This window comes from Triturus cristatus, chromosome 9 (assembly GCF_964204655.1).
Source record: "Triturus cristatus chromosome 9, aTriCri1.1, whole genome shotgun sequence".
Taxonomy (NCBI): domain Eukaryota; kingdom Metazoa; phylum Chordata; class Amphibia; order Caudata; family Salamandridae; genus Triturus; species Triturus cristatus.
In genome coordinates, this window is record NC_140592.1 from 224,416,534 (window position 1) to 224,438,454 (window position 21,921).

Below are 21,921 nucleotides of genomic sequence, written 5' to 3' on the forward strand. Positions count from 1 at the left end.
TTCAGGTCCGTTGGGTCGACTGAGGGTTTCTTGAGGAAGGGCTTGACCTCTGCCCGCTTCCAGTCATCGGGGAAGATGCAGGATTCGAGGGAGGCGTTAATGGTCCGGTCTAGTTCGGGTACTTTGGCGACGGCAGCTCTGTGGTAGATGTGCGGTGGGCGGGGGTCTGTGGGGGCTCCTGAGTTGGTGTTCTTCATGGTCGTGGTGGTGTCTTCAGTGGTAGCAGGTTTCCAGGAGGTGATGGTCGGCTGGTTGTAGGTGGTGGAGAGGGTGGTGGTGTCTGGAGTCTGTATGCTGAAGTTGTCGTAGAGTGCCTTGATTTTCCGGTGGAAGTAGGAGCTGAGCTTGTTTCAGAGGTCCTGGGATGGTGTGACATCTGTGGCTTAGCTGGGGGGTTTGGTGAACTGCTGTATGACGTTGAAAAGGTTCTTTTGCGTTACTTGCGTTGGTGAGGATTTTGTTCTTGATAAAGGTCCGCTTGGTGGCTCTTATGCAGTGGTGGTATTCATTCATGGCGTTCCTGTAGGTGTTCTGGTCTTCGGTGGTTTTCCTGTTTGGCCAGAGTTTCTCAAGGCGTCTGCAGGAGCGTCTGGCTTCTTGGAGGTCGGTGGTGGACCAGGCAACCTTTAGGGGGCTTTGTCTGATGGGGTGGCGGAGGGGTGCGAGCTTGTCTGCGCAGCTGGAGATCCAGCGGTGTAGTTCTTTGGCTGCAGAGTTGGTGTCGGTCATGTCAGAGGGGGGGTCGTGGAGGTGGGTAATGTTGAGGTGTTCCTCTGTGATCTTGCACCAGTTCCTTCATGGCGGGCGTGGGTGGGTTTGGGAGCGGTGGTGGTGTTGAAGGTGAAGTGTACACAGTGGTGATCTGTCCAGAGGGGCTGCGTGGTGTGGCTGAAGTGGATGTTTGTCCCTCCTGCGAAGATGGGGGTCAAGCGTGTGTCTGGCTCTGTGAGTGGGGGTGGTGATGAGCTGCTTCAGTCTGAGGTTGGCGAGGTTGTCAAGGAGGGTTTTGGAGGGGTTGCTGCGGTCGTCGAGGTGGAAGTTCAGGTCTCTGATGAGAAGGTAGTCCATGGACGCGATTGCGTGGGGTGCAACGAGGTTGGCAATGGTGGTGCAGAAGAGGCGTGAGGCCCGGGGGCTCTGTTGATGAGGGTCCCGTGCAGCGTGGTTCTGGGGCTGGTTTGGATCTGGAAGTGGACGTGCTCTGTGTTGGAGAGGGGGTCACTCGTGCTGGAGGTGGAGAGTCAGAGGGAGCTCTTGTGTGCAATGGTGAGTCCTGGTGAGAGTGAGTTATTGGAGCATAGTTTGGTTGGTGTGAGTGGTAAAGTATTTGTTGACAAGAAAGAATTTCAGGTCCTTTTTGAAGCAGTGACAATACCATTCATCATTTCCACATGAATATGACAAGCCAAAATGTGGATGTTAAAGAGTAAAGAGCTGGGAGACCCAGTGTTCTACTCTGAAGTTAGGGCTGGAATACTGGAATATTTTCAGCTAAATCAAGAATCGGACGCAGAGAAATGAACTCTATGGGAAGCATTCAAAGCTGATATTCATAGGCTTATGCATTTCCAAAGGAGCAGGTATTGTGAGATTGAGACATACCCATCTCGACTCTTTAAAGCTTGAGTTGAAGCGATTGGAAGGAGACTATGAGAAATGCAAAGATATAGAACAACTTGCTAAAATACAAAAGATGCTAAATGAATTTAGAGACACTGCAGAAAGGGACGTGTTATATATGGGTTAACATCACGAGCCCCTGTCTTTAGGAAGGCGGATTGCAGAGGTAGAACATTAGCCTGGATTACAAAATTGAATAGAGACATGGCACCGGTAACTGGTACTCTAAATTATAATGGTTTATTGATGGTAGCTCCATCTGATATACTGGTCATATTTAAAAACTACTGGGAACAATCATACGCTATGAACAGCAGAATATCTAAATACCATTGTCTTAGAAGGGTGGAGCGAGAGATATATAAATTATTGAATAAGCCATTGATGGAAGAAGATGGTAAACATATGATATCAGCTTTAGCGAATGCGAAAGTACCTGGGACTAATTTTGGACCCCAGATCATTGGCAGTTGATAATGAAGCAATCAACAAGAATGAGCTGGCTCCTTCCATGCTAGAAGCAATGACTATGGTGTTGCCAAAGTTGAGACCATCATCACTATGTTTCCTGCAGATCACTGTTGAATGTGGGCAATAGGATCTTCTGAAATATATCAGTGCAGAGATTTCAGCCTTTGATGCAGCGATTGGTCATTCCCGAGCAGTCAGGTTTTATTCCTCAGCTATCTACTGCATTTATATACAAACCTTGATGGTAGTATTGCACAGTATAGACCACCGTTCCCTGCATTGTTTTTAGATGCAGAGAAAGCATGATGCACTTGAATAGCAATACATGCAGAAAGTGCTGAGGTGAATGAGACTTGACAAATATTTCTCAATTTACTTTACAAGAGACTGGCAGCTTGAGTATCTGTGAAGGGAGTGCAGTCTTCCTTGTTCCTAGTGGATAGAGGCACCCGCCAAGGTTGTCCTCTATTGCCCCCATATTTGGTTTATCAATCGAATCTTTAACTTGTTGACTACACGAGAACCATGCCAGAAAGGAGATCTAAGTTAGATAAGGTTCTCTTTTGGTATCATTTTATGCAGATTTCATCATACTTTACTTTCAGAATCCAGTGGATAATGTAGCACCAATAATTAAGGATGTAATAAGGTTCTGAGGTACTCTGTGTTACTTATTAATTGGCAAAAACCAAAGATTCTCCCTTTAACTGATAACATAGAACATTGGCTCACTGATAACGCACTTTAATGCAAACCAGAAGTGATTAAATATCTTTGAATATTCATCACTAGAGAAATGACAGATCTAAAGAGACAAAGGTTGGGGGTGACACTGGAGGGTCTAATAATATTAATGGAATGCTGGATACGGCTTCCCTTATCACTTCTAGGCCACGCATCATTAATTAAAATGATGATTCTCCTTAAAGTATTATATTTATTTGTAACCGCCCCTATGCAAATTTCAAGACAACAACTAGTAACACGATTGATATGGGAGGGACAGCCCGTATTCAATGAGATGTACTTATCCAATCCATGGGAAGAGGAGGACTGGTAGTACCAGACCAATACCTGTATTATTTAATTGGGTTGGCACATCATGCTTAATATTGGTACATAGGTAAGGTAACATCTACACACATCAAAATTGAGAGAATGCTCGCCAGACCACACTATCTCCCTACAATAATAGGGAAGAAAACAAACCTATGACAAAATGAGATAAATGTGATAGTTTCTACAGGATGGGTTTGATGGAAGATTATGAAACATGTGGGAATTGATGTCTCTTACTCACCTCTATGAAGTATAAAATGCAAAAATGCAACGCCCTACTCTTGCCGTTGCTGGAATAAGAACCACTTGAGCTATTGTTTTATATTAAAAGAAAGGTAATGGAAGATTTGTCCCCATGGAAGGGGAGGTGTATTTATTAGTCAACAAGAGTTAAAAGAGAAGGGTGCTTGTTCGGAACTGGCTATGTGGCTGTATCATCAATTGCGACATGAGGCACATCCAGTGTTGTTGGATTTCCCCCACCAATTCGGGGAACTGGAAGTGTTGACAAAACCGATACATAGAGGCAAGAGGGTGGGTCAATTTTATGTGCAAAGAGATACACAACTCTTAGATTTGGTCGGAATATGAGACAAAGAAAGCATGGAAAATATAATTAGGCAAATCTGTAACTCATTAGATTTGGAAATATTGTTGCGCACAAGTTCAGGATGAGTCATTCGATTATAGACACAAACATAGAAATTTTGAGATGTTACATTGTTTGTAATTTGCGCCAGAACTTATTCCTAACTTTATATCAGGTGGCATAGTGATATGTAAAAAAAAATGCAAAGTAATAAATGCTTTTTTACACATTGCCTGGAGTCGCCCCAGAATGGTCTTGTATTGGACAGAAGTGTTTGCGACGCTAACATAAATGGTAGAGATGGACATTGTGCCAACCCCAGAAATAGCTTTACCAGGATTTATGGAGGAAATCCCAGGGAAGGTGTGTAGATTACTACCAATGATTTTGCTGCTGGCCAAAAGTCGTCTAAAGCCCCCACAAAAGAGGCATGTTTATGAGACAATGAGACATGATGTATGTAATGCATGATTGGAGGTCTTTTGAGAAGTGGGGCATCCGAAGGCACGCCCAAGAGACTTTTGGGATCCTTCTAAAGTATATGTGAGAAGTAGGGAAACAGATTCAAATGTGATACTGAGTGCAGTTAAGATAGACTGAAAGCGGGGAAGGGGGGGGGGGGTTGGTTTGATGCTGGTAGTACGTTAAGTTGAAGCAAGTGGCGGAGGAGAGGGATCCTCAGGCCAAATGACTATGTGGGAGATGATATGTATTTCTTATGTTTTTTTTTGTTGTTGCTCTTATTAGCCATTTAAATAAAATAATCAAAAAATGATCAGAGTTATCAAAAGATTGACACAGTTGTACTGCTGAACTGTAGATGCAATCTTTTGGAAAATTACATATGTTTGATCTAAAATACTACAAAATATAAATTTCTAGGGTGATACATGTTTACAGTTGTTGCTAACAATTAAAGAGAGATGATAGACACGAGTTTAGAGTTTAGCTTCAGCATATCATCTTAAAGTAAAGCAACTTATATCTAAATGTGATGGTATAAAGTATAATATGTTGCATTAAATGTATGGAAATCAGATTATTTACAGCAATTGTGCACTGTTCGAAATTATGTGCAGAATGTGGAAATGTTCTGTTTTTAATTCTTTAACCTCTTATTCTGTGAAAACTATAAAAAGGCAAGAGCTGCGTGCCCGTGCTGAGTGAGAGACCACATAAAAGTGTGGTAATAAAAAATTGGGCATGTTGAGAGCATGATTATTTGCTACTGGAACCCATTTTTGCAGCATGTTGACATCGGAGGCTAGCACGCTAATTTGTGGTGCTCCATTTGAAGTGGCCATCGACGTAGGACTCTTTAGAGCCCTACTTTGTCAAATGATAGTAATTTAAGCAAAATCACCTGTCTCTGTGGGATATAGTGCATTTTCAGACATTCGCTACATCAACGAAAAAGGTTCTAACCTGAACATCGCCTAGAAGGGGCTGCCTCTTAAGCCTGGTTTTTCTGCATGCCCAGATGGAGTAAACAACCTTTTAATGAGGGTTAAAGGTCAGAAGATCGCTCTTGTGCCTAAGGCTCGGAACAAAAGGATTACACATTTATTCTTAAAGACAATGCCGTTTTTTTCCTTCGACAATGGCTGCAATGTGTATGCATTTGAACTGGTCAATAAAATATGCCATTTGTTTTCCAATTGCTTTATAATCACAGACAGGTTTGGGAGGATACACCCACCTTGTTATCATTATTAACGACGCCGCAGTTGCCTCTGATTTACGGTTTTTGAGCGGAGCAGCTACCCGTAATGGCCTGTTGTGTAATCAGCCAATTGATTGTGTGTATAAAATTGAGCACATAAATTGTGAACCAGCGCGGAGGACAGCTAATGTGTGCTCTCCTCCATAATGCTCTTCAGCGTCTCTACCCATTACATTAGCATTTTAAACACGTGTTCTGAGGTGCCGATTGTTTCTATAAACAAGATATCAGTTGCACAAGAGAGTTTTGACTCCTTCACTGAGGGAACCAGTTCACCACATAGATCTTCCTCTGTTCCTCCAAAGCTTGTATGCATATTCCAGGACGAATTGTGTGTAATAACTGCCCCACTGAAGCTAATGATTATATACCCTACTCTACTGGAACATCCCTGGCTCTAATTAATAACGCACTAGATAGATCATCCAGTTATATATTTTTTCGAAAGAATAGCGAACCCCATAGCACACAATGTTGTTCTCTCACTTTTAGTAAAGGATAGTTCGGTTCGGAATGTATTATTTTGGTATATTTTTTCCATTAGTATGTGGTGCAGAATTATTCAGTTAATACCATGTACTAAGCACATCCTTCCTTGAGTGAATTTTAGGCGCTACGGGTTTACCAGATATTGTTTTTGGGGTTTCTTTGATCTCCATTAGGGCAATTGTCTTCTCATCTCGGACAAATAAACTGCATATTGCTTATGAAAGCAGAGGAGGCCATCGGGCATGGTGCCATCTCTTGCAATGGATAGTTCACATTTGTTATCAATAGTTCAACGTGTCATTTCTCTCTCTGAACCCACCGGAAAGAAGCATAAGGAGATCTAATATTGCAAACTCATGAGACATTTAATTGAAATAGATTGATGTCTAATTTGAGGATATCCGTGATCCCTTCGGATGAGGGTTAGTGTCTGTCATGGATGGAAAGACGTCAATCCACTTCAGGGGGATCACGAATGCCATCATTTTGGAGCACTTCCCGGGTGCTGAGGTTCAACGTCAGATGCAGTTGAAATTTGAGTACATTTTCCCGCTTCACCAGGCTGGCTGACAGAGTAAAATAAAGCATGCCATTTCTTTACAGGCCTTTGTGAAAGGAGGCACATAGAAGCATGCATGATCTACGTCTGTATCATGATGCACCTTATGCCACATATACAGCTCAAATCAACGTCCTCTTCTTCTGATTACGTTAGTAAGATGTCTACATTTGTATTATAGTAAAGTGATTTTTGTGTTTTACCAAAGGACTGAAACTTTCTATAACACTTAACATTAGAAGAAAAGGTTAATATGAAATTTCATAATAATCTGGCAATACATTTTATTTCACATATTAAACTTTACTTAATACAAATTGTTTCTGGGGACAGAATGAAGGAAACAATGGTGTCTAATATTGCAGGCAACTCACAAATGCATCAAACCTCCTCCCAGATGATTCCATTCAGGAGGATGACAACAAAACAGCTCTATTCAAATGGAAAAGACTATTCTTTCACCGAAGAGAAGCTCAATAGAGCCCAAAGGGTAAGATATGTAAGTGATAAGAAATGACTGCAGCAGCTCAAGATGGAATCCAAATCTCTTTGCAAACTTGTGTGGTAGACAAATGATCAGGATATTGACAGATTTAAGCAGAACAACAAGGCCAGTGTTATCTTTCTGGTACTGAAGAGAGGTAGGATGGATAGTAAAGGAAGAGCAAAGTGTAGGAGGTGAAGATCTGCATGACTGAGCATTTGATGAGGCAACAGGGGGCTTGCTTCACTGGATTGGGTAGTGTGAAAACAAAGCTCATACAAATCAGGAATGGAGAGAATTTGCAGTTCCAGGATAGGAGGTCAGACCCAGGCCATGTGTTCCAGAGGGAGCAATTGCTGCTTACAATACTTAGAAAATTACATTGCTTTAATGATTAGGATATCGGCTGGGACGAGAGGCTGGAAGTCATGACCTGTTAATGGGCAATAACAAACAGAAGAAGGTTCATGTGACTAATAGGGCAAATAATAAGGGTGCACAAAACCAAGCAACATTTGTTTTCCTGAAGATACATTTGAAATGGTGTTCATCCTTCCACGAAGAAGAAATGTTGATCATTAAATTTGCCAATGACATGCAAGTTGTCTCCCATGCTTTGTTATTGAGAACAGTAAACATGCCGTGTTGTATTTAAATGGGCTGTTCACTAATCAGCGAATTGATTTTGGTGTAAAATTGAACACATACATTGTGAGAACATACAGAGGACAGGTTTATGTGCTGACACATCCTATCCTTTAGCACTAAATTATCATTTTAGACATAGGCTCTGATTTTCCAATTGTTTTATAAATACGAAACTGTTTATAAAAATGAAAATAGTGTTAACTAATTTAAGAAAGAAGACACTTTACCTTCCAATGAAACTGCATAAATGCTTTCTTAGTTCTTCAAAGAATGAAGGCAAAAATCCGGCGACAGAAGTTCAGGGGTAAAAAAGAGCTACTAACACTACAAAAAGAATTTTTCATAAGGGACCTAACAGAGGTGTTCCGCAGGACAGAGAAACATCAACAAATGTGAATGAGGGATGTAGAACCCTGAAGCGACGGCCACAGAGAAGCCAGAGCCCTTCAAGGGCAGGTGCCAGTGACTTTGGCACATGTGTTCCTAACATTTGTCTCAATGAATTTGCTCAGTGCAGACTACTATCAGTCTACTTCCGGTTTTATAAATCTGGATAGTTCATTCCAGTAAGGTAAACACGGGAAAGCAATTCACAATTGTGCACTTGCTAATACTCATCAGGCTGCAACAGGACTGTTCTTATCGGCACAATGTATGGGATTCGTTTTTTAATTGACTATTGACCATATTAGTTATATTGGTGTAGAGCAATCTAGTGTCTTAGTAGCAACATCTAAAGCTGTGATTCAGCTCGAGTCTTGAGCCAGTGCAATCTACTGATAATGGTGGATGTAAGTGCTCGTCCATTCTACTACCGGCAATACGGGCCACCTGAGTGCTTTCAGCAGATTCCCAATTGTTGCTGTTTGTGCATCGACAGATTGAGAGTTGATGTAATATGATGTTTATACATTGTGCTACTATATGCAGCAGCATTCCGTTGTGAAGGGAGCGGCAGTGCATCCACAATCCATTCCAAAATATTGTCTAGCTTATTTAGGTTTGTATTACGTGTGATGCATCTACTAACTTGGGAATATAAAATATAGTCTGCTAAACTCTGCTGAGTGCTTAACAAACGGACAGCCACATGCATTCCCGGGGTTCCAATCCAATTTCCTCCGGTATTCTTATTGTTAATCAGGTCCTTTACATTTTGGGGGTCATTCAAATTGTTTTAGCTGGATGTGCATGAATGATGACGGAGCAGCATTGCTTGGGGCATGAGAACGCTGTACTCTCTTTAACTGAGCTAAAAGATGAGTACTTTGTGTGCAAACGATTAATCTATCAAAATGTTTTGAACAAAGGTTACATGTATCTCTAGATTTTGCATTCGGAATGAAAAGCGGATGGTAACATTAATTATAATGGCGCTATTTTGCACTGATAGTACGTATATTAAACTAACATAGTTACAAGTAAAAGGTGGATTAGAATGGATATTCCCCATGTGGCTTTATCATGCTGCAGTTCTTGCCACAATTGCTAATTCACTGAGATGTTTCGTCTGGTCTCAGTGACGCTTGATGCAGAAAAAGGGCCTTTTCTGGTTCATGAACAACACTTTGTAATTGACCTTGCTCCTAGCAACCACACATGGTAATAACTAGTATTTAATTCTGAACCTTTAATAAGAGGTTACAATAATTGCTCTCGATCTCTCCATCGAATTCAGCAACCATATTCCTGTTTACAACAGTCAGTGACGAAATACCTTTCATGCAGAGGTGCTAAATGGTTCATGTTATCTGTGATCACCAAAAAATAATGAAAGCCCACAGAACGTTTACATTAAACATACCCGTCTCATAAGTGATGTGACAATGTTTCCCTACACTGCCGTGCTGAAAAAAATGGCCGTTACATTTGGTAGACATATATATATGGGTGGATTGAAACTAGCCCTTTATGAAATCTAAATTATGGTTTCACAGTTTGTGAAATTCTTGAATTTTGCATTAAGGTAAGTTCCCCAAAATTCTCCACATTGTTTTTTGAGCAGCATCAAGCAATTTTCAACTGGAAAAGACTGGTTAATGCAGAAAATGTTTCACTGACAGAATTTTTCATCATGATCCACTCTAGCCTTCCCATTTCATCTGCATTCATCTGCATTCTAACAAGCCTTTCCTTGGCAGGGGGTAATAGGAAGGGCTGGCAATTACATTTCAATGGGTAGGGTTCTTACGACACACATAGCACTGATGTTTTCCCCCCCACACACAGATAGCCTGGCAGATAGGACTGGGTTGAAAGGAATCCTTGTGCACCTCAGAGAGCTTCTTTGAAGTCAACCCCTATATCAAACGCACGTTCGGGGTACACGTATTGTGACTCAGACCCCCTAAAATCACACACTTCTGTATTTGGAACTAAACCTCTGTCAGAAGGACTGCTGTGCTGCTTAAAGGATTAATCTGAGCTGCTTTTCTGGAAGGACAGTTTTTCTGCTTTTTGCTCTCAGACTCTGCTCAAGTGATCTCCAAGGGCTTTCTGTCTCGCCTCCTGTTTTCTGAATTGTTTGGGGCACAAAAGATTTCCTGCAATTCTGCTGGTGCTACTGGACTGTGCCTTCTGTGAGTCCTACCCTTGCCTGAGATGCCCCCTCCAAGTTCCTGACCTCAACAATGCATTCTGCAGCTGCTTTATTCAAAACCGACACATCTTCACCACTTCGCCGATAGAAACCGATGCATCGCCCTTTGTCGCCCACGCCAAGGCTGTTCGACGACAGTGGTTCTACAACCTGTATGGCCCAATGACGATGCTCTGTGAGGCTCAATGACAACATATTGCCTTCACTTCAGTGAAGCTCGATGACTGCATGGGAAAGCACCATGCATCAAGCCCTCAGTGTAGACTCTTTGCTCCATCTAAGGTACTTTCTCAGTGGGCCCAGTGTGAGTCCTGTAGCCAGCCTGCCCTCCATCACGGTCAGCCTGAACTTTGGATTTGCACCCGTCTCTTGTGGCCTCAAGTAACCTTTTGACCGCTAGTGACTTCTAAGTACTATTTTTGCATTTAATCTTTTTAAAAAATCATATCTCGACTTCTGCAGATTGGATTGTTGTAGTTTTGCTCTCATTTTGCTGAAATAAATATTCCCTCCTGTTCTAAACCTGTGTGGAGTCTTTTGTGGTGTAGTCATTGTGTTACTGAGTGTGTTACACAAATACTTTACACATTGACTCTTTAGATAAGCCTGACTGCTCTATGCCAAGCTACCATAAGGTGAGCATAGGTTATCTTTTAGTGTATATCGAGCTTAGCCTGACTGGAGTGGTGGTTCCTGCCTGGCCCACCTCAGCCAATCAGGAATCCCATTTCTAATACCACTCAATTAAATTAATGAAATAAATCACATAGTTTTACAATTAAAATTAAAAATTTCCAACTGAGAAAGATACAGGAGTTATAAAGGAAATTTTGAAACAAATCCTTTGACTATTTGTAAAAAAACTCAACAAATAAATACGAACACAGAAATAACTATACGGTCGATTACACCAAATGATTCAACCTGCAGAAACGGTTCTCAAATTTATCATCATTGATGGAGCTACGCATTAAGGATAAAGCTAAGTGCAGGTAAAATAACAACTTTGCAATACTAAATCCAATGGTTCTTTTAAGCACTACCAAAGGGAAACCCCCCTCAATTGCATGCCCATATTCTCTGCACAAATGTAGTAACTACCATTGCTTCTGGCTCATGACTTATTAAAGAACATGCACAAGACAAAAATATTTGATGAGAGAGTGAAATTCTAGAGGATTCTAATGGAGAGGTAGAGAGTAAGTTCCCTGAAGGATGAGTGGAAATTTATCTCAATACTGTTACATGGACACCCCCAACCCAGGCAATTGTCTCAGAGGCACACAAAAGCATCAAAATAGGGCTCTATTCTGAGTTCATGGTTACACCCACAGGGAGATACCAAGGCAATACTAAATGTTTTCAACAAGAATGCCACCTTGAGTTAACAAACATCAAGCACCAAACATTCCAGAGTGGGGAATATATACACTTTTCAGATGTAGGGCCCAATAATTTTGTCAGACAGACCTCCACCGTCTGACTCTGCTGCCTTGGTCCAACCGCTGCATTATGATGTGCGGCGGTCGGAGACAGTAGGTGGAAGTTGACAAATGACAGGTCAAGTAATGTTAAAGAAATAAAGAATTAAAACCACTTACTTTCCGCTCACCGCATTGCTGACGCGGTGATGCGGCGAGCACAAAGTGTATTTTATTTATTTCTTTATTTAATATTACTTATCCCATTGTCTGTCAACTTCCACCACACCCACCACACCCTGCCACATCATCCTTACCCGTGCAAACCGCTACTGGTCGACACCCTTAGACCATGGTGCAAGTGTGCCTGCGCTGGAGCAAGGCAGCTATTTGCCCACCAGCGCAGTGAAAGAGGGCAGGAATGCGCCGTAACTTATAGATACGGTGCATTCTGCTCTTTTCTTTTGACCCATAGCAGCGCAGCAAGAAACCTTACAGCACAGCCCTGCGGCAAAATGTTGTAAATGAGGCCCCCTATTTTTAATATAACAACCCAAACCTCAAATACACAAACCAGACTCCGGGACAATAGGTGATGTGACCTGTGATGATGTTAATGAATATACATAAAGCTAAATATAAATGACCATGTTTTCATGTGATTTCACTTGCAAGTGCTCTTTCCATACCCATTTGAAAGGTATGATTTCATAAGCCTGTATATAGAATTGCAAATTTGTGGGCAGTAACACACAAGGCCTCCTGAGTGAAGTAAAAAGCATACTTTCACCAGAATGATGCAAGAACGTGTAAGACATACTGAATCACATCTGTGTACCCCTGTCTCAATGGATCAGGTTGACAGTGATGCACAGCTGGTCTGACCTCACTTTACCCTCCACTGAGTTCCTTGAACAAGTTGAAATCACTACACATTACACTACAAATATAAAATGAAAACACAAAGCGAACTCACAAAAAGGATACTGAGACATCATAGCACAGCCTCAAGGTCCCAGCAGTAAAAAAAAACAAAATGATGTTGAGATGAGACCGTCCTGCAGCACGTTTATGATTCCTGTCAACTATCGAGAATCAAGGTAGCTATGACAGCTTGTTCATGTTTCTGTAGTGTAAGGAAATCGCTAATGTATACGTTAGATCTGTGCACTTGCCGATACCATACAAACTTCTCAGCATAAAAAGATCTCCATGTGAAAAAAATTATAAAAACATATGATTGCTAGTCATCATTGTCTAGACCATGCTACAATAGCATACCAACATGTGGTATAAATGAACGTCATTACCTGCCACCAAAGAGAGCAATGAACATGTGACAAAGCACCACAGTAGTTCTCACACGTTCAACTGGAGCCCACAGGGAAACCTGCTACCATTGCAGAAAATGCACAGTGCTTAATTGCAGTGGATCTGCAAAGCTAACAGCACCTGCTGAAAGTGTTTTCCCAGGTGCCAGGCCAAGAATATCACAACGTGTTTCTTGGATAAAAATGTAAACAGCATGCCGGTAATATGACTCCGTTAGCAGTGGGACTCATAACAGTTTAGAATTAGTGCTTCTGGCCACCTATGTGTCCTGGTGTGCTTGAGCGTAAAAAGCCATTGCGTGGCAAATAAATCCACAGTGCCTTCTATGCCGGTGAAACATCTGTACAACAGTGGCAGCTCCTCCGCTATGGGGGAGGAGCGTCGCCGCACTGCTTTTAACGTACAGTTATTATCATTTTATGCTTCGTGTCCTGCTGCTTTGTGGGTAGGCAGGGCTGCTCTGCTCTTGGAGAGGGGATGAGTGGTTTGCCCACTCCTAAATGCGCAATTACTGTTTGCTCAGTCGTCTCTGGCCACCCAAACCAGTCTTGTGCTCTTTCCCCGTTCTCCTTGTGCCCTGCATTGCAGCTTGCATGGAGAACATGCCCACCCCTCCAGCCCCTGGCTGAGCATCGTGTCATGGCGCTCAGACCAATCACAACACTGCATTGCAGTGCTGTGATTGGCTTAGGGGAGGCAGCCTGATTGCCTGCTTCCTGTTCCTGGAGTCGGAGTCAGGAGAGCAGGAGCAGAGACGAGGGACCCGGCCTCAAAGTAAGTTTTTTTTTTTTTATTCCCCCCGCATGACCCCCCCACGACACCCCCGCAACCTCCCCCGCATCCATCCCCCCACCCGCGAGCCATGCCGGCCGCCACTGCTATACAAACAGCTCCTGGCTGCATAGTGAAGTCTTCAAAATAGAAAATGGTTGCTCAAACAGGAATGCATAATTTAGATCATGTATTAAAATGTTCATCTTTCGAAAGGATTACACCAAGACAATATGTGCAAAACTGTGTTTTTTTATTATTTTATGGTCAAGATCTAAAAGATTAAGCAAACAGGCCGTTAATGTTATGTTATGTAAATTTGTAAAGTGTAGCTAATCACCCAAGACTGTATCCAGATGCTGTGTAGGACAGGCCTGCCTGATGGGGGGGAGGAGATCATACTTGTTTTGTGTGGAAGAGTCATGTCTTGACGTTCTTTAGGAAGATCATGAGGGAGCGGGAGGTTCCAAGGTGTTTTGGGAGGTTGTTCCAGGTCTTGGCTGCTAGGTATGAGAAGTAGCATCCTCCTTTTCTGGTTTTCTTGATGCTAGGGAAGTGTGCTTTTGCCTGGAATGCAGATCGAAGGTTTCTGGTGAGTTGGTAGAATTTGAGGCGGTGGATGAGGTAAGCTGGACCGGTGTTGTGGAGAGCTTTGTAGGCGTGGGTGAGTGGCTTGAACTTACATCTTTCCTGGACTGGGAGCCAGTGGAGATTGTTGAAGTGTGGACAGATGTGGTTATTTTGTGGGATGTTCAGGATGAGTATGGAGGCGGCGTTCTGGGTGGTCAGGAGTCGGTGTAGGACATAGGCTGGTATTCCAATGCAGAGGGCCTTTCCGTAAACAATTCTACATGTGATGAGAGCCTGGGTGACCGTTTGTCTGGTGTTGAGTGGGATTCACAATATGTGAAGGCATGATGAGGAGATGGGGCTGATCTGTTTGCTCATGGAGAGGTTGGTGTCCAGGATAATACTGATGTTCTTGGTATGGTGTGCAGGGGTGGACAGAAGGCCAAGTTTGGAGGGCTGCCAAGGGGTGTCGCAGGGGAAGTGGTTGTTTCCTAAGATTAGGACTTCAGTTTTGTCTGTGTTGAGCTTTAGGCAGTTGTTTTTGATCCGGGCAGCGACATTGCTCATGTAGTTGGCGAAGTTTGCTTTGCAGGCAAGTTGATGCTGTAAGGGAGAGGATGAGCTGTATGGTGTCGGTGTAGGATACTATTTTGATGCTGTTGTCCATGAGGGGCATTATGTAGACATTGAAGAGTGTTGGGCTGAGCAACGATGCTTGAGGGAGTCTGCAGATGAGTCCATTGGGTTCTACAGTGTAGGAGGGAAGTCTAACTCATTGAGTTCTCTCTGTAAGGAAGGAGGATATTCACTTGAGGACCAGTCTGTAGATACCAAAGTGCTGAAGCTTTCTTATAAGTGACTTGTGGGAGACAGTATTGCTATCTGTGGAGAGGTTGAGGAGGATGAGTGTGGCCATTTCTCCTCAGTTGAGGATGCTTCTGATATCATCAGTGGCCACAATGAAGGCTGTCTCTGTGCTATGGTTGGTGCGAAAGCCTGATTGAGAGCTGTCTAGGAGTTGATGGAGTTCTAGGTGCTCTGAGAGCTGGGGATTGATGGCTTTCTTGAAGACTTTAGCTGGAAAAGGCAGGAGCAAGATGGGTCTGTTGCTGCTGAGGGTGTTAGGGTCCATTGTTGGTTTCTTCAATAGGGTCTAGACTTCTGTGTTTTTCCTGCGGGATGGAAAGGTGGCAGTGGTTATGGAAGTATTGATGATAGTGGTGAGCACAGGGGGAGATGATGGTTCCAGTATATGAAGTGGAGGCATGGGTCTGAGGGGGCAGCTGAGTAGATGGTATTCATCAGGGTAGGTTCTTCATTCGAGAGGGGCTTCCAGTTGCTTAGCTGCTGTTTGGCAATGAAGGCGGTGTCTGGATGGTCGGGGGAGTTAAGTATCAGTGTGCTGTGGGTCAAATGTGTTGTAGATCTTGGCAATCTCGTGTTCGAAGAAGTTTGAGAGGTCGTTGCAGAGTGCTTGGGATGGAAAGATGCTGTTGTTGGCAGCTGCATGATTGGAGAGCTACTTGACCATGGTCAAGAGATTTTTGACTTGTTGGAGATGGCATTGAGTGTGAGAGGTAGGGCCTTTTTCTTTGCATCTCCTAGTTGTTGGTGGTAGAGGTTCAGGGCAGCTTTGTATATTGATCTTGTGGAGATGTTTTTGTTGAGTCTCTATTTTCTCTCAAGTTGTTTGCAGTGGCACTTGGAATCCCCAAGATTGTTTGTGTAACAGCTGGGTTGTTTGTTGATTTGTAGGTCTTGTTTCTGGTTGGAGCTATTTATTGAAGAGCTTGGTGTCGACATCGAGGATCCGGATGTGATTGGGTGGGCATTCCTGTAGGGTCTTGGTTCAGTTTTCTTCAGATTTTTTGGGCCGGTGTCTTGATGGTGTTTTGGGTTTTTCTGGTGTGATGGTTTGGACGGCAGGTATCTAGAAATGTATGATGTTGTGGTCAGACCATGTGGGCCAGGTTGTGTGGGTGGTGGTGATCATATTGTTGGAGGAAAAAATTGGGTCGAGGGTGTGGCCTGCTGTGTGAGTTGGTCCTTAGATGAGCTGGGTGAGTCTGAGGTTGCTGAGTCTGTTGAGGATGGCTGTGAAGTTTGGCTCTTTGGTGTCTTCCTGGTGGAAATTGAGGTCTTCGAGGAGGATGTAGTTGGTTGATTTGATGGAAAGGGGAGTGATGAAGTCTATAATATAGTTGCAGAATTCCTCTCAGGGGCCCGGGAAATATTATGTGAGTGCTCCCTTAAGAGTGGCGTTGTAGTCCATTCATGTTTTGAAGTAGAGGTGTTCCATGAGGTTGGTGTCTGAGTCCGTGGAGGTGGTGCAGTCAATCGTGTTTTGTAAATGATCGCAAATCCTCCACCTGGTTTGTGGGTTCTGTCCTAGTGTATGACTTTGTAGGTGGCTGCGGCAATGTCTGGTTGGAAGCTGGGTTAAGCCATGTTTTGTTCAGGAAGAGAAGGTCGATGTGTTTGCTGTTGTGGAGGTCCCAGATTTCTGTGGAGTGATTCCTGAGTGTTGGAAAGTCATTCTTTTTACTCTGGTCACCCCCATTTGTTGACTGATACTAGAGGTTACTGACTCTGAAAGTTCCACGGCTTCTGCTAACCAGGCCAAGGGCCAGTGCTCTCTCCTTAAAGATATAAGGGAGTTGGTGTAATTACGATTGGGCAAGACAACTTACCCATAACTTCCTAGTATATAGTAGGTCATGTAGGTTTAGGGATCCCAGTGGAATTGATGCACTCCTGTAGTGTCTAATGTCATTTTAAAGTCAACCACAGCCCATTACCCTGGAAGTACCTCCTCCATTTCCTCCCTTGGTGTCCCCAAGACAGCCCCTTTTAATACTAGCAGAGTCTGAATTGACTCGTGGTAGGTAGTTGCATTGCCTCACTGTTGGATAAGCAGTTTGACATCAACCCAATTTTGCTGTCTCTAGTAGTTGAGAGGTTGGCAGGTGTGACAACAAGACCAAATATAAGTTACTAAGTTCTGCCTCAATAGCACCCAAATGTTAATGAATTGGCTTTAATTTAGTCTCCATAGTGTCAAGAACTGTACTGAACAGGTCCCCCAGTACGTCAGTTAAGGCATCCTCATCATGCCTAGCACAATCTCTATTAGAGCTAAGAGTTGTTAGGCAGGATCGCTTGGATTTAGCACACAGTTAGACCCTCTTCATTTTTATTGCCTGACCATTAGCTGAAGAGCTTGGGGAATTAAGTTGTGGCTCCAAAGGTGTTAAGGGCTGAGAGCTGGCAGGGCCCGGTTCAGTAATAATAGTGTCTGGGCCCCCCAGAGCGGAACCTGCTGTAGTCGGATAAGGAGGATGCACTAGACTAGGAGAACTGGAGTGAGAGATAAACACCGCTCAGCAAGTTCAATTTCCTTATTTAAAATGCCTACTGCACGTTGGAGGAACCCATCCACAGAGGTGCCATTCTGCAGTTCAGAAAAATTAGCAGTTGGTTTGCACTTTCATATTCTAAACAAGATCAGAAAATAAATGCTTTAACAGTATTGTGTTGGGTTGCAGATGACCAGTGTTTACTGTAAAGCCTGTTGAAAAGGGGTGGCCCATCCCAGTCTCTTCCAGGCATTGAGAGGCAAAGACGAGCCCGGTCTTGGCACATGCACGTGCCCGGGCACATCCCATACTGCAGGCAAGAGCCAGTGTTTTTATAGCGCACCTTGAGAAAGTCCTTCCCCCTCCACAGAAGGGCATGTATGTATTATCAGCAAAAGACTCCCTACACGGCCTCCTCAGCAAGGCAAGCATCTGCTGTGGGCAAGATCCAGCGCTTTTATAGGCAAGCTCGAGGAAGCCTTCGAAAGGCAGATATTGTGGGTGTTAGAACTGGGGGTCTCTTACTTCTTGTCAGGGTAAGGGGGATACACACTTTAGATAACCCCTGTTCACCCCCTTGGTAGCTTGGCACAAGCAGGCAGGCTTATCCCAAAGGGAATGTGTAAAGTATTTGTACTCAAAACACACAGTAACACGACAAAAATCCAACTTGCATGTAGTCAAATAGCACTTGAAAAGTTATTTAAAAAATAAAGCTCGTAGAAAACAAATAGCTCCACCTAGGGCAATTATGACATTGTCACAGCAATAATTCCTCAGTACAGTGCTGACTGTGAGGTGCGAGGCATCAGGCATGAGTCACACAGACCTGTGCTGTGGACTGACATGGTCAGCTGCTTTGGGCTCATATCCCATTGCCCTGATGAAGACCCGCATGCGGAGGTGTGAATTTACTCTCTAAGCCTAAATCAGGTCCAAAAGTCAACACCATTTATCACATGGCTTGGATTATGTTATATTAGCCCCCCCCCTTGTTTTTGTTGGTGCATTTTGAATAGACTAGCATCATCTCTAGAAACAGACATGTAAGAATAAGATAAAGCTGATTTTAAGACAGGCCTACGCACACTAGTTTACTGCTCTTAATAATGTTTAAAATTATGAAATGTTGATTTTTATATATTTTTCTCTGAAACTTCTCTTTTCTTATTCACTTTCCACACAAGCCCTCTTTCTTTGCACCCCTTGTTTTTTTTTTTAGAGCAACCGATGATTAATATATTCTTTGGCATTTGTATGTATTATCTATTTTGATACTTCATGAAATAATAGAAAATAAAGATGATTGTTTTCTCTAAAAAATAAGTATTTATGTCTGTCTTTCTGGCGTGTAGAGAAGAACTCTCTTTCCCTTGTATAAAAAATTGTTTCGATTAAACAATTTAGTGACTAACCCAATTTAATTTAGGGGTCACAGTTCTTCCAAGAAGGGACGTCAGGACCACCTTGTGTCTTTACCATGTTGTACCCAAGTCTTTTGGTGTGTCATGGGGTTCCCCATTAGTTTGTAATGATTACTTTCTAATTGTGGAGTTTTTAAACACATATTTTAGAAACCATCTTTGCTAAAAGTTGTGTTATTAAATTCTGAGTTCAAAGAGCCTAAACTTTATTCTCCCTATCTTGTCCCAATGGGAAGTTATACTTCTAACATGTTACAAAGTATCTCCCATGCTATCCTATGGGACAGATAGCCTTTCAATAGTGAAAAACTAATTTGGCAGCATTTCACTATCAGGACATGTCACACTCACCAGTACATGTCCTACCTTTCACATACACTGCACCCTGCCCACAGGGGTACTTTGGGCCTACCTGAGGGGTGTCTTACATGTAAGGAAAGGGAAGATTAGGGGTGCGCTTGCCAGGTGGACATGGCAGTTCAAAACTGCACGCAGACACTGCAGTGGCAGGTCTGAGATACACTTACAGGGCTTCTTATGTGGGTGGCAAAATCAGTGCTGCAGGCTCACTAGTAGTATTTGATTTCCAGACCCTGGCTCACTCAGTGCACTTTACTAGGGGCTTACCAGTAATTTAAATATGCCAATAAGGTATACACAATCATAATAACAATTTACACAGGGAGCACTTGAAAACTTTGACACTGATCACTAGTGGCAAAGTGCACAAAGTATCTAAGCCAGTAAAACGAAATCCAGCACAGCATCAAAATTACAGGAGGTAGAGACAAAAGGTCAGGGGAAACCACGCCAAAAATGCAAGTCTAACAGTGTACAGTAGTGTCCTCACACAGCCCCCTCAGCAAGGCAAGCTTCTCCTATTACAACACTTAATTCTCGCAGGGTAGTTAAGCATAGAAGTCCAAAGCCTACTCAGGGGAAGTGTAGTGGGCAAGTAACCACTATTTGCACACAATAACAAAACTCAATAAATCATTGTCCTATCAGTGCTTTCGCTTTGAAAAGGGGAATGTACATTTATTACACACACAGTACTAAGTACTACACATTAAATTACAAATATCTACTTTAGGTAGGTCGAAACACCTTTGGGACATTCTGATTTCACATTTGCCCCAATGGATCGTGACCCTTAAAATAACAATACCTCACCCACGTATACCAGATAGAACATCACAAAACTGTCTTATTGGCTTTGTCCGGGAGTCACACATATACAAGGCAAGCCTATTGGCTTTGTCAAGGGGTCACCATAGCTAAATATAAGGCATACCTATTGGCTTTATCTGGGGGTCACCACATTATAGAAACAATAACAGCATGCTAAAAAAGCACCATCATATCACTGAAATCAATAACCATATTTAAAGACAATCAATACTGTCAATAAAAGCATTGCATGGTTTATCAAAAACCCTTGTCAGCAATGTACTTCAAAAACGCATTAAAAATCAACATAACACACATCTGAGTCCTTCTTTTGTCATTTTAGGCCACATAGAATGTAAACGTTCTAGATGTCAATTATGAAACATCACCTCTTCACCCCATCCCAACCCTCCCGCACAGCATTCTGTGACAATTAATATGCTCCATCAAGTTTTCTATGTGAAGAACCTGAGGGCCTCAGCTCAAACCCTAGCTGACATCATTGCCACTTACCTTCCCACCAAAACTTCAGACAAGAGCCTCTCCTCTGTTGGCCCCAAATAACTGGGCTTCTTTCTTTGTACAGTGGGTCCAGGCAGTCCAACACAGGTGCACTGTGACAGCTATTTTCCTGATTAATATTTTCCTCCTTCTCCGGAACTGAGTCAAACACTTATTATTGCTTCTATTGTTCTATTGTGTGGGATGCCTTTGTTCCCTATGCTGGAGAGCAGGGTAATAAACTTGGCCCAGCAAGGGGACTAGAGGACTCAAATCTGATTCAGAGAAATATGACAATTCTGAATGACCCAAAAGATGTACATATAGGTTATTGGGAGCTGCATAGTCAAGCCCCGCAGCATGTTTCACCCCCGGTTTGACACCTCACTCCACTGTGTCAGCCTATGTAGAGTGAAAGTGCACTTTAAGGCAGATTTCATCTATGTGTATAATACAGAGACACTACAGGTAGTCCAGTAATCCCTACTGACCTATTTATAAATGTCCACTAATATTATAAGGCCTAGCCCAGGTAAAAATCCATCCTAGCAGAGTCCCTTCTGTACCACGCTACCTGTGCACAAGTATCCAGCTGCAGACAGTGGAACTCTCATGCGCACAGACAGCACACATGGGCAATCGCAGGCGCACACATGTTCACGTGTAAGCAGCATAGTGCTTGTTACCCTAGCTGCTCCACAGCTGCTTTTCTTTAAAAGACAGACACCCACTGTAAGCATGCTCAGTCTAACTGTCATGCAATCACAGTGAGTGAGACACAGTGAGACTACCCAAAGTAAAGGTAAAAAAACCGGGTGATCCAAAAATCTTAAAATCTGGGTGGCCTATATGGGTGGAGCCCGTTTGCCTGTAGTTATCAAGGCACTAGGCTTGAGAAAGGTTGAGGAGGAAATGGACTGGGCATTGATTTCTATAAAAATACTTTTTGAGGCGCTTTAGAACCTTTCTGTTAGAAATACTTAATAAAATATTTCAGATTAGGGATACCCTTTCTCTTTCAATTAATTTGCTCCAGATCTATATAAAATAGGAGACTTAATGACCAGATATGGAACACAATTTTCTCCCACATAGTGCACTTTTCATCACAGAGATATTCCCATCCCCATGGGCT

At 42.9% G+C, this 21,921-nt stretch overlaps 1 protein-coding gene across 2 annotated transcripts in view; it reads left to right on the forward strand.

Annotated features, from left to right (window-relative positions):
* Positions 1-21,921, forward strand: part of TAFA1 (TAFA chemokine like family member 1) — a 1,179,244-nt gene that overhangs the window by 181,072 nt on the left and 976,251 nt on the right. The gene's annotated exons all lie outside the window — the stretch shown is intronic.